Here is a 12299-nt window from a genome sequence, read left to right as displayed (position 1 = left end):
GGAGGTAGAGAAAACAGGAGTGAAGCTGGGCCTGGGGAGAAGGGAGGGGTGGGGGGAAGGTGTTTTAAGATTTGGTTTTATTTCTCATTACCCTACTCTGATTTGGTTGATAATAAAGTAAATTAATTTTCCCAAGTCAAGTCTGTTTTGGCTGAAACGGTAATTGCTGAGTGATCTCCCTGTCCTTATCTCAACCCATGAACCTTTTGTCATATTTTTTCTCCTGTCATCCAGCTGAGGAGATGGAGTGATAGAGCAGCTTGGTGGGCACCTTGCATCCAGCCATGGTCAACCCACCACACTATTTGTCACCCCTTGTGCTTTGTTGTTCCTGTTTTAAGCTAAATGCATTCATGATGGTTAACAGAATCATAATTAGAACATAATTTAGAATTTAGATGAGTTAATAGTACAGAAAGATTTTTCTTCCCAATCTTGTTTTTCCCTTGCGGTGTAATTAGGTACCTAATGAAGAAACACAAATGTGGTCATACTATAATGATTAATAGAAGAAGCAAGCATAATTGCTAAACACAGGAATTATTGCACTGTATTTATAAATAGTAGATAAATAGCTTTAGGCTATGCTTACCCCTATCATAAACAGAACAGTCATTGTGACCCCCTGCTTATATCAGGGCTTCATTTATACCTTTTGCAATTCAGTTACTAAAGTATTTGGAATACTTATAGAATGCAGAATTTAACAACATTATGACTATAAATTCTTATTAAAAGAGCATGAATGTCCCCCTGAGTTAACCAGCTCAACATAGATTATACAAACTGAAAACCTAACAAAAGAATTTCAAAGAGAGCAATGGGCTTGAGCTAGCTTCAATCAACATATTCCTTCCCAGCGACTGCAGATGCCGAGAGTCATGATGGTGAATGTACTATAGAGATTGGTAAATGGGGATCAAATAGGTATTGTTATTGAACTGTATCGTAATACTTTTTTTTTGCTAAATCCCACCACCCATTGTTCTCAGTGTAGTCTTTAACAGTCTATTGTATCATTTGATTTTTCCAGAGGTTGGTACATGATAGGGGATGTGATATACCCACTCAATGTCACACTCTTTGGCCCAGGTGTCTATGAGGTTGTTTTGGAAATGAGACCCATTGTCTGATTCAATTCTTTCTGCAGTGCCATGTCACCATAAGACTTGCTGCTTGCCCAGGATAGTGATCCGGGCAGTTGCGTGGGGCACAGGGTATGTTTCCAGCCATCCGGTGGTTGCTTCCACCATTGTAAGCACATGGCACTTGTCTTGGCGGGTCTGTGGGAGTGTGATTATAGTCAATCTGCCAGACCTCCCCATATTTGTATTGTAGCCGTTATCCTCCATACCAGAGATGCTTTAACTGCTTGCTTGCTTATTTGCAGTGCATATTTCACATTCGTGGATAACCTGTGCTGCGGGCATTTCGGGCGAGCGGGAGTCAGATTCAAATACTCACGGAGTTCAAGATCTGATCCGTTTATTGTACAAACCAGGTAGACTTTTATAAGGCATTCTATAAGCGTGCAATAATGTGATTGGCTATTTTACAAGCGTATAATAATATGATTGGTTAACAATTGTTTACTGGGAAGATTTCTGTTTCTGCTTGTTCTGGCATGTAGGCTCCTTTCTGCGGTTTCCCAGCTCCTCTTAACACGTCCCGTTGGCCTTGGTTTTGTGCCAACATCTGCAATTTGTTCCTCTTTCTTCATTCCACTGTTCTGGTCGCAACCTCGTCTTATTTCTTCAGTATTTTTCCACTTGCTTCAGAGTTCAGTATAATCATTCAATACAGCAAGAGCCCCAACACACCCTTACACCTCCCCCAGTGGGATTGGGAGGAGAATTGGAAAAAGGTAAACTCTGTGGGTTGAGATAAGAACAGTTTCATAATTTAAATACAATAAAATATTATAAAAATAATATAATAATTGTAACGGAAAGGGAGATAACAAAAAGAGAGAGAGAAATAAAACCCCCAAATCCCAAGTGATGCACAATACAATTGCTTACTGCCTGTTGACCCATGTCTGGCCACTCCCTGAGCAGCAATGGGAACATCAGAGATGAGGGAAGCATCATCAGGACAGGGGAGAGCACATCAGTGCAGGGAAGCATCTGGGGAAAGAAGAATCCTGGAGGGTGGGGATATACTTATGGGAGTGGGATATACTGGGAGGTAAGTATGGGGTGGGGAAGTATAGGGGGACCCACAGAGGGCAGGGAACACAGAGAGAGGGGGTCTCCATATAAGGGAACTAAATTAAGGTTCAGTGATCCATCAGCTGTAACTATAGTGTTATCGATTTGTTAATAAGTTAAGATTGATTGACTTTATTTGATTAATTGATTTTATAAAATCATTTTATAAAATTAAAATATAGAAGGATAAGAAATATTTTAAATGAAACTTATAGCTGCACAGTAAAAGCTGCTATGAGATCTTCTGTACATCCTGTACCAAGGCTAGAAGAAGGGGCTGGAACCATTGTTAAAACTTAAGTAATAACTTTAGGGTTGAAAGGTTTCTTTGTATTTAACCAGTCTTCTGTATGTAGAAGTGTACTGAAATGTCAGAATATGAGATGAATGGGAACTGGGGAGAGTCGACTGGAACAGCTTGTAGTTACCTGCCAAGAAACCGTGAACTTTAGTAAAAGGTAATTCCAGCAGGGGGAGATCGCGACCACCGACTCATACACCACCTACCCAAATCGTACCCCAGACCCATTTCTAGACCTTTCTAAGCTCTACTGCACAGAATCGGATATAGGAGGAGAGTATGTTAATGATTTACGGGGAATATTATGATTATGCATGAATATTTAATGAATATGTATGAATAAGTTCTATATATGGTGTCTGATTTTGAGACCTGGTGTGCGTTGATCGTGAGAGGACTCGCTCACGCACCCGGCCGTCAATAAAGAAGTGTCTGCTTATCTACATCACATTGGTGTCGATAAGTTCTTCATTCCGAGATTTCGGTAACAATAGGGTCAACTATTGTTTGAGACCCCTTAAAAGACTCAGAGATACCCGTAAGGAGCATACGTGATGATTAATTAGCATAGTACCTCCTATTGAATGAATATGTATGATTTTTCTGAGAAATGTAATGCATAAGCATGTGTGGACTATATAATTTTGTTTGAATGAAACATATGGCATGCATGTTAGGTGGATCGATCCCCCATGCATCCAGCGCTGCAATAAAGAATGCCTGCTTCTTAATGCTACATTGGTGTTAAGGAGTTTTCTTATTCCTGATTTTGGTGACACAAGGACTTTTTAGATTCCTATGCTCTGCCAGTGAGTAGGTGCACAAGAAGCTGGGAGGGACCATAGCCAGGACAGATGACCTGAACTAGTCAAAGGGATATTCCATAACGTATTGAAACAAAGAAAAATCACTCAACAGGAAGTTTATTACTGTTAAGCAGTATTCTTTATTAACAGCGCTGGATGCACAGGGTATGATAGCTCCACCTAACGTGCATAGCTTCCTTCTCTCAGGTAGCTCTTTTATGCAGTATGTGTATACATATTCAACAAATTTCCTGGAAAAGACATACATATTCATGAGAATACCCCAATACTAATTATAATATTTGCCCTTCCCTTCACACATACCCAGTTGTCCAGAGTGGGGGTCTTTGGTGGTCTCGAGGGTCTGCAAATCCACCCACTCTCTAATCAGTTGGCCAGAGTTCTCCTTTGTAGTCCCCATATATGGTCTTAAACCAGGTCATCTCAGTCTCTTTCTTGGCCTGGAATCACTGGCCTTGGGCTGGTTTTCCTTCATCCTCCAGGGCTACCTCTTTGTTAGAACCTGGATTTATTGCTTACAAGTATACAAAGATTAATTGCAAACAATTAAGGTATAAAAAAAGTCGATTGTTAAGAGGTCATATTATTTACAAGATTTAGCAGCCCCTTTTCAATATGATGTCATGCTCAGTATATAAACTGAGGGGAGTTGGCCAGGAGCAGCAGACCACTGCTGGGCGTTGGTCAGCAGGTGGTAATTGCATTGTGCATAATTTGGGTTTTTTTCCATTGGGTTTTATTCCTCCCTCCCCCTCTCTCTGATTACAATTACTATTGTTATTATTATTTTTATTTTATTTCAATTATTAAACTGTTATTAACTCACAGGTTTTACCTTTTTCTGATTCTCCTCCCCATCCTACTGGGGAAGAGGGGGGGAGTGAGCAAGAGGCTGCATGGTACTCCAGTTGCTGGATGAGATTAAACCATGACACTAGAGAATGCATATTCTGGGTTACAGTGAGCTTGAGAGCCCTGTCTATAAGTGACCTGAAAGAAGAACTGTTTCACAGAGGAATAATAGAGGGGTAAACAATATGAGGGGGGATGGGATATGACACAACTTAGGGGGGGAACACCAGAATGAGGAACAAAGAGGGAGGGAAGAAAAAGCTGGGAGAAACAATGCAGAAGAAAAAAGTAGAGGACAAAACCATAGACAGGGAAACATAAAGAGAGGGAATGCAGAGGGAGGAAACAGAGAATGAAACTACACAAGGGAACAAGGAAGAATATAGAGAAGAAACAGGAGGGAACAATAGATGGGAGGAACATTATGGATGGAACAATAGAGGGAGGAACATAAAGTGGGGAACAATAGAGAGGGGAATATAGAGGGGGAACAATAGAGGGAGGAACAATAGAGGGGGAAAATGGGGGAAATGGGGGGCAGAATGGGGAAATATGGGGGGGAAACCACAGAGGGAGGAGCAACAGCGGGGCTGCAGATGGGAAAACAAGGGTGGTGATTGTTATAGTTGAATTGAAATAACTAGAGTCCAAAATAAATTCACTAAGTATTTATTAAGGCAGGAAAGCAAAAACAGCGCGCTGGGCGGCCAGGGAGTCGTAGTTCCATCCAGGCTCACAAATTCCAACAAGTAACACAGCCCTTTTATCCTCAGCTTCAAGGCTGGTTTAAGCAAACAGTTATGCTCTCAGTCCCATAGCAAGAAGCTGTATATTACAAAACTAATCTATTTTTACACTAAGGTCTGGACAAAGACAAAGGTTGTCATAGTAACATGAGATTATGGTTTAACATTGGCCTTGAGAAAGTACATCTCAAAACCTCATGGTTAACTCTTTTGTCGACAGACAGAATGTTCTCAAATCTGTTGCAGCAAGATCATTCCTTTTGTTAAAAGCCCATTTGATCAGCAAATTACCCTTAGTTACTTATTACAATTCCCCCCTTCTTTTATTTATAAGTGATTTGCTGATTAAATCTAGATAATACCTCACAAGCCACAACTAATTCAGGACTTTCATTTGGTATAATTTTAATTTCCATTTCTGATTGTTTCATTACCATTAGCTGCACTTTTTCCAACCTGCTTTTAACAAAAATTACAAATTTATTGATGATACAGGGTCCAAAAGTCAGAGTCAATAACAACATTATTTGGAAAATTACAATAACTTTTTCCTGGGTTTGAGTTTGGACAAAAGTAATGAGCCCTCTGGTTAAGACATGGTTGTGTGGGCACTGAATCACAGAGATATACTAAGAAACTTGGAGCACCGGCCATAACATTAGTTTTCAATATAACAGGACCTTCCCATCGACCTAAGGTCCAATTGAAGGGTTGATGTTCATTTCCTAAAATTGTGGTAATTAATATTATTATCAGGATAACAGCCTTCATTTCCCCACTGTTAGTACCTCTCTGCCTTCCTCGTCTACTCTTTTGCAGAGAGCAACAGGATATCAATATCTTCTTGGCAGCAGCAGGTAGTCTTCAGGGGAATTTTGCTGTTATCCTGTCAATAATTTCAAGGTTTAAAGATTTAGTTATCTCTCAAATATATTTCCACCTGTTTGGTTGTTGTGCCCGTTTCCAGGCGGATCTTATAGTACACTGTCCTAAAACTCTATACCAGTCTGTTTCATATACTTCCCAAAGTTCAGGTACTGACAGTTCCCATCCACAAAATAATTTACAAATTTCTGCTTGAGCCCGTTGTTCCCTGGTAGGTGTCAGATTATTGTGACATTTCTTACAATAAGGTTGTCTCTTAATTGAAACACAAGACCACTTTTTATCACAATTTAAACATTGGCAAACAACCCAGCATAAGTGTCCGGCAGTAGGGTGTTTTAAATAGGGTATTCCACAGATGTCTCCTATACCGGGTGATTAGGGTATATCTGTCTCTGTCTCACAGCAAAAGGGAAAAATCTGAGGAGTTCCTGTCAGTTTGTATAATCCAGCTCCCCCCCATTTGGTCAGGTATTTGTTCTTCACTCCAGGGTGCAAAATATACCTTTCGTAGGGTAATTCCAGGTGGTATTTGGAACCATTGATATAAACTATTTCTTACTTCCCTTCTGGAGTGGTTCATTTACCGGCCTCGTTTTTCCTTATCTTCATTCGGAGGTCCCCTGGTTCCGACGTCACAGTCCACGTCTCTGGGAAGATAGGTCCCTTAATTCTGCTGGCGTGAGTCCATCCTATTTCCGCTGTCCGTACAGCTGTATCTGTGGTAAGTAAAACAACAAAGGGTCCTTCCCAACGGGGTGTTAGGGAGGTTTCTTTCCAGGTTTTGATTAATACCTGGTCTCCAGGCTGAATTTGGTATATGGAAATGTCCAAGGGAGGTCTTTGTACTACCAAACCCTTCTTTCTTAATTCCTGTCTCCTTTTTGTAAGTTCCAAAATATATTCTGTTAAAATTTTATCCTCGACCTTCGGGTGTTCCACTAATAATCCAAAGTCATAAGGCATCCCATATAACGTTTCAAAGGGAGAGATACCAGTTAAAAGTCTCTCAATTACTGGCTGCAACCCTTCTCTCCCTTCTCTAGAGATGGGATACTGTTTTATCCTAATTGGCTGATCTGGGTCTTTTATGGAGACCGTGATTGGTTTGATATTTGATTTTCCCACCGACCCCGGGCTATACCAGGTCTCTGGATTAATCTTAGCTTCATCTTCCATAGTTAATAAGCATAATCTTATTTTTAATTTTTCTTGATCTACTTCTAAATTGATTCCTAATTCCACCATCAGATCTTGCCCCAAAAGATTATATTCAGCTTCTGGGACCAATAAAAATGTTCCTACTCCATATTTATTTGGAGCTTCTATTGTTACATTCCTTATCAGGGGCACTTTGAAAGGTTCCCCTTTTGCACCGATTACTTGGAGTTTATCCTTTGATTCCACACACACAGAGGGTAACTTTTGGATGGTTGATTTTTTGGCACCCGAGTCCTCAAGGAACTCGAACACTTCATGCTGAGGACCCAATTTTAATTTTATCAAGGGCTCGGTAACCTTAGGGGTCCCCAGCAAATAGAGCCCCTGACCCCCCTAATCTTCTTTTAAAACTTTTTCATCCATTATCCTTTTTCAACAATTTCTTTGGAAATGCCCGCCTCTTGTAGCAATAAACCCACTCTAAATCTTGTGAGCCAAATCCCTTTCCTTTAGGGTCTTCTGGGCCCTTCTGGGGCCTTTCTCCTCTCCTGTCCTGACTTTGTCCTTCTCTTACAGCTGCCACCAAGATTCTAGCCTGTCTCTTCTGACTCTCTAACATTTTCCTTATATCGATCCAAGATTTAGCCACAAACTGAGTTTTCAGCAGGGCTTGACCCACTTGACTATCAGGGTCTAGTCCAGAATATAGCTGGAAACTCTTTCTCAGCCTTTCTAGCCATTCGGTGGGGGTTTCATCCTTTTTCTGTTGTTCATTGAAGGCTTTGTTAATATTTTGTCCTCTGGGTACAGAATCCTTAATTCCCTGAATTATCATATCCCAGGGATCGACCATATTATTTCTATGTGTGGGATCTTGATTGTCCCAATTGGGCCACTGTAAGGGCCATTTTAAATCTCTGGCTGGGCCATGTTGGTGTCTCTGATCCCAGTGTCTCATGCCTGCCATTCTGATTATCCCTCGTTCTTCATTTGTAAACAAGATCTTTAAAATAGCCTCCATCTCATCCCAAGTATAAATGTTGGGGCCGAGGAATTGATCAAAACATTCTGCTACCCCTAATGGGTCTTCTAACAAGTGTCCCATTTCTTTCTTAAATTCCCTCACATCCCTGGATCTGAGGGGGTACAGATACATATCCAACTCTGGGTTGTGGTCCCCCCATAGCAGTCTCCCTTAATGGATATAATAGATTTTCCTCCCTCCTTTCTCTAGTTTGACTTCTAGTCATTATTCGATTAGGAGGGGCCTCTTCCTCAGATTGGGGGGGTGCTGTTGGAGGATCAGGACCCTGTGGTGATGGAGGAGGGGGAATATAGGGTGGGGGAGATACTGGAAGTTCGCCTTTTCTTTCTATCCTTTTTCTTTTCTTTTAATGGGAACAAATTAGCGGTCTGGGCTGTACCCAGGATCCATAAAAAGGCATATTCACTCTCCTCCTTATTAAATGGCTGTTTATTGTTAACACATATATTCAGTTGTTGACATATCCAATCCTCAAGGGATCCAAAAATAGGCCAATATAAATCCTTTCTTATTTGTTTTCCTCCCCATACTTCCATACAATAATGGACCATTTTCTCCTTGGACTTCCCCTTTCCAGAAGGGGAAGTACCCCAATATTGGATCATTAGGCCTAACAGGCTATCCTGGGGTATATCGGGGAGCCCACACCCACCCCATATCTCCTGCATGGAACCAGAAGCCTTACTCTTCTTCTGGCCCATCTTCCAAGAGTGCCTTCTTTCACTCAAAATTCACTCGCTTCCCTCCGTTCATTCCGTTCATGGCCCACGCCCTCGCAGACAATGGGAACTGCACTATTAGGAGGTCCACACTCACTTCGCCTGGTGGACTACTAAGTCTGGTAGATGTCTCAGTCACTCGCACCCCGGGTACCCAATCCCCGACCAAACGGAACCACAATATACTCACTCACTCCCAAGTCTTCATCTGGCTCTTCATGCACAAAAATTATGGGGAACTGCAGTATCTCCTTTCTCTTTCTTTTTGCTTTCCTATCTCAGTTCGGAAAATCCAGGTGAGCTAAGTCGGAATCTTCTCCGGGACCATCCAAAGATGGGGCGCCCTCCCAGAGTTGAATTCAGAGTCAGCTGTCTGGATCCGAGTCACGGCACCAAATCTGTTATAGTTGAATTTAAACAAATAGAGTCCAAAATAAATTCACTAAGTATTTATTAAGGCAGGAAAGCAAAAACAGCGCGCTGGGCGGCCAGGGAGTCGTAGTTCCATCCAGGCTCACAAATTCCAACAAGTAACACAGCCCTTTTATCCTCAGCTTCAGGGCCGATTTAAGCAAACAGTTATGCTCTCAGTCCCATAGCAAGAAGCTGTATATTACAAAACTAATCTATTTTTACACTAAGGTCTGGACAAAGACAAAGGTTGTCATAGTAACATGAGATTATGGTTTAACATTGGCCTTGAGAAAGTACATCTCAAAACCTCATGGTTAACTCTTTTGTCGACAGACAGAATGTTCTCAAATTTGTTGCAGCAAGATCATTCCTTTTGTTAAAAGCCCATTTGATCAGCAAATTACCCTTAGTTACTTATTACAGTGATCATTGTGGGGGGATACATGGGGTGACAACAGTGAGGAAAAAACAAGGAGGGACAATACAGAGGGAAACAATTGAGAACAAACACACAGATGTGGAAACATAGAGATGGGGAACACGGGATGGGAGAAAGAAGGCCAACAGCATCCTGGGCTGGATTAACCTGAATACAAACATCAGACTGAGGGAAGGGATTATCCCTCTCTACTCAGTGCTTGTTATACCACATCTAAAATACTGCATCCAGTGTTGGGTCCTCCAGTAAAAGATAAACATTGATAAACTGGAGTGAGTTCAGTGGAGGGCCACCATTATGGTAAGGTGGCTGGAGTACTTTCTCTGTGGGGAAGAACTGAGGGAACTGAGATTGTTCATCTTGGAGAAGAGGTGGTGTTACAAAAATTCACAACTGGCCTGTGCTGACCAAGGAGAGAGACTAAGATGCAAAGTATAGAATTACAAGGGTAATTATTTATTCATGCACATGAGGAGTCCCAGCCAAATTGGGGCACCCTGAATGTCATTTTACACAGGGTTCTTGTACCCTTCAAGCATTCAAGTATAACACGATTTGACTAATCACTAACACCCATGCTACCAATTGCTAATCATAGTAAAACTTTGCAAAGCAACTATATTTCTGCAGCATTCTTGCTGCTTGTCTATTGATCCAGATGTTTCTGGAATCGGTCTTGCTACAGTCAATTATCTATGATGCCAGATTGTAGTTGACCAGCTCACAGATATGTGATTAATAGAAGGCCAGTCTGTTATTTAACTTGAAATTGAGACAAAATATGTAAATATCTATAATGAAAATTTGAAAAACAGAGGATGTTAGAAAAATCCTTACAGTTAACAAAACATAACCTAGAGAGATGGGAGAGACACCATGAATACCTCAAACTAAGAAATAACAAGCTCAAGGAGAACCAAATGGTTAATGAAACTAAACAGAAAATTACTGGAACTGTGTGTGAACTATCCTAATCAGCATACTAAAAGATCCACCCTCGAGCAAAGAGAGCCCCCTACTAACAAAGCCCCCTCCCCACAGAACATGCCTGGTGAAAAAAATAATACTGTACCTTTAAATGGAGACAAGGTGTTGGGGTCTGCAGCGGGTCTGCAGACAAGTTAGTTGACTTCAAAGACTTAGCCGTGTACCTGTTATAGATTTGCTAATAAGTTAAGATTGATTGACTTTATTTGATTGATTATTTGATTTTATAAAATCAATCATGTAATAGAAATATAGAAGGATAAGAAATATATTTTAATGAAACTTATAGTTATAGTAAAAAGCTGCTATAAAAAATCCTCTGTACAGCCCCGTACCAAGGCCGGAGGAATTGGTCAGAATCACCTAGTAGGAATGTTTAGAACTTAGATAACAGACTTAAGATTTGAGATGATTGTTTATATGTAACCTAGGAGGATGTACTAAAATGTCAAAATGAGAATTTATGTGGACTGGGAAGAGTCGAGTGAAGCAACCCATAGTTGCTGGCCAAGAAACAGTTACCTTAAGTGAAAGGTAATTCCGGCAGGGGGAGATCGAGACCACCGACTCATACACCACCTACCCAAATCATACCCCAGACCCATTTCCGGACCTTTCTAACCTTTATTGCGCAGAATCGGATATGGGAGGAGAGTATGTTAATGATTTATGGGAAACCTTATGATTATGCATGAACACTTAATGAATATGTATGAATAAGTTCTATATATGGTGTCTGATTTTGAGACCTGGCATGCGTTGATCGTGAGAGGACTCGCTCACGCACCCGGCCGTCAATAAAGAAGTGTCTGCTTATCTACATCACATTGGTGTCGATAAGTTCTTCAGTCCGAGATTTCGGTAACATACCTTTAAGACAGCCACAGATTGTCAGGTCTGTAAACAGGGTGTGAAGAACCGGAACTTAGAACCGCAGCATACGGGCACCTACAGCAACAGCAAATAGCGAGCAAGAAGGAAACAAAAGCCACGCAGACATAGTGTTTCTTTTCAGTCCGCCTCGACTTGCGTCACCACATTTGGTGACCCCGACGTGCCTATCTGATCCCAGTAAAAGGTATCAAAAAGAGACCCTGAGACTGTGCCGATGTGACCCCGGTAAGGGGTGTCAGGAGCGATCCTGAGACTGTGACCAGCGGGTTGCTGGGGAGGCGGAGCCTGGTGAAGCGGAGTAGCGCAGCGAGGGGCTGCAAGATCCCGGGAGAACTGACACCGGTAAGGTGAGCCACCAGGGACAGCATGGGGACTAAGTTATCTAAAGATACCATGGTGCTATCAATGTGGAAATTAGTATTAGAGAAGTATTAGTATTAGAGAAGCGTGGAATTACTTTAGATGGGCTTCGGTTAAAAAATATGTTATTGTGGGCCAAAACACATGGAGTGGAAGTGTCCCCCGCGACTGCTCTTAGTGTGTGGATCTGGGACAATTTAGGATCAACACTGTCAGAAGCTGTGGAAAAAGGAGACAAAGAGGCGTCCGGGTTTTTGCTTACCTGGGGACTGCTTAGACATGTTGTAGGTGGCTTCAAGAATCCGCAAGATGCAAATGGAGGCTTGCCAAATCAGCAAAATGTGAATGGAGACTTGCAGAGTCCACAAGACGCGAGTGGGAGCTTAAAAAGTCAGCACAATGCGAATGAGGGTACGTCGTTCAAACCTCCCCTGTATCCCCCTCCGGAATACTGACAAG

General features: G+C 41.6%; 1 long non-coding RNA gene across 1 annotated transcript; it reads right to left on the bottom strand.

Moving 5' to 3' along the window:
• Positions 1-4794: 4794 nt before the first annotated feature.
• LOC129783102 (uncharacterized) lies at positions 4795-11564 on the bottom strand. Its single transcript, XR_008745084.1, has 3 exons — positions 11457-11564; positions 8937-10750; positions 4795-6540 (listed from the first exon to the last, which is right to left on the bottom strand). It is a non-coding gene; the product is annotated as an uncharacterized LOC129783102 (long non-coding RNA).
• Positions 11565-12299: the final 735 nt, after the last annotated feature.

Source organism: Falco peregrinus, chromosome W (genome assembly GCF_023634155.1).
Source record: "Falco peregrinus isolate bFalPer1 chromosome W, bFalPer1.pri, whole genome shotgun sequence".
Taxonomy (NCBI): domain Eukaryota; kingdom Metazoa; phylum Chordata; class Aves; order Falconiformes; family Falconidae; genus Falco; species Falco peregrinus.
The sequence above is the reverse complement of the archived record's forward strand: the minus strand, read 5'-3'. Positions and strand labels throughout refer to the sequence as shown.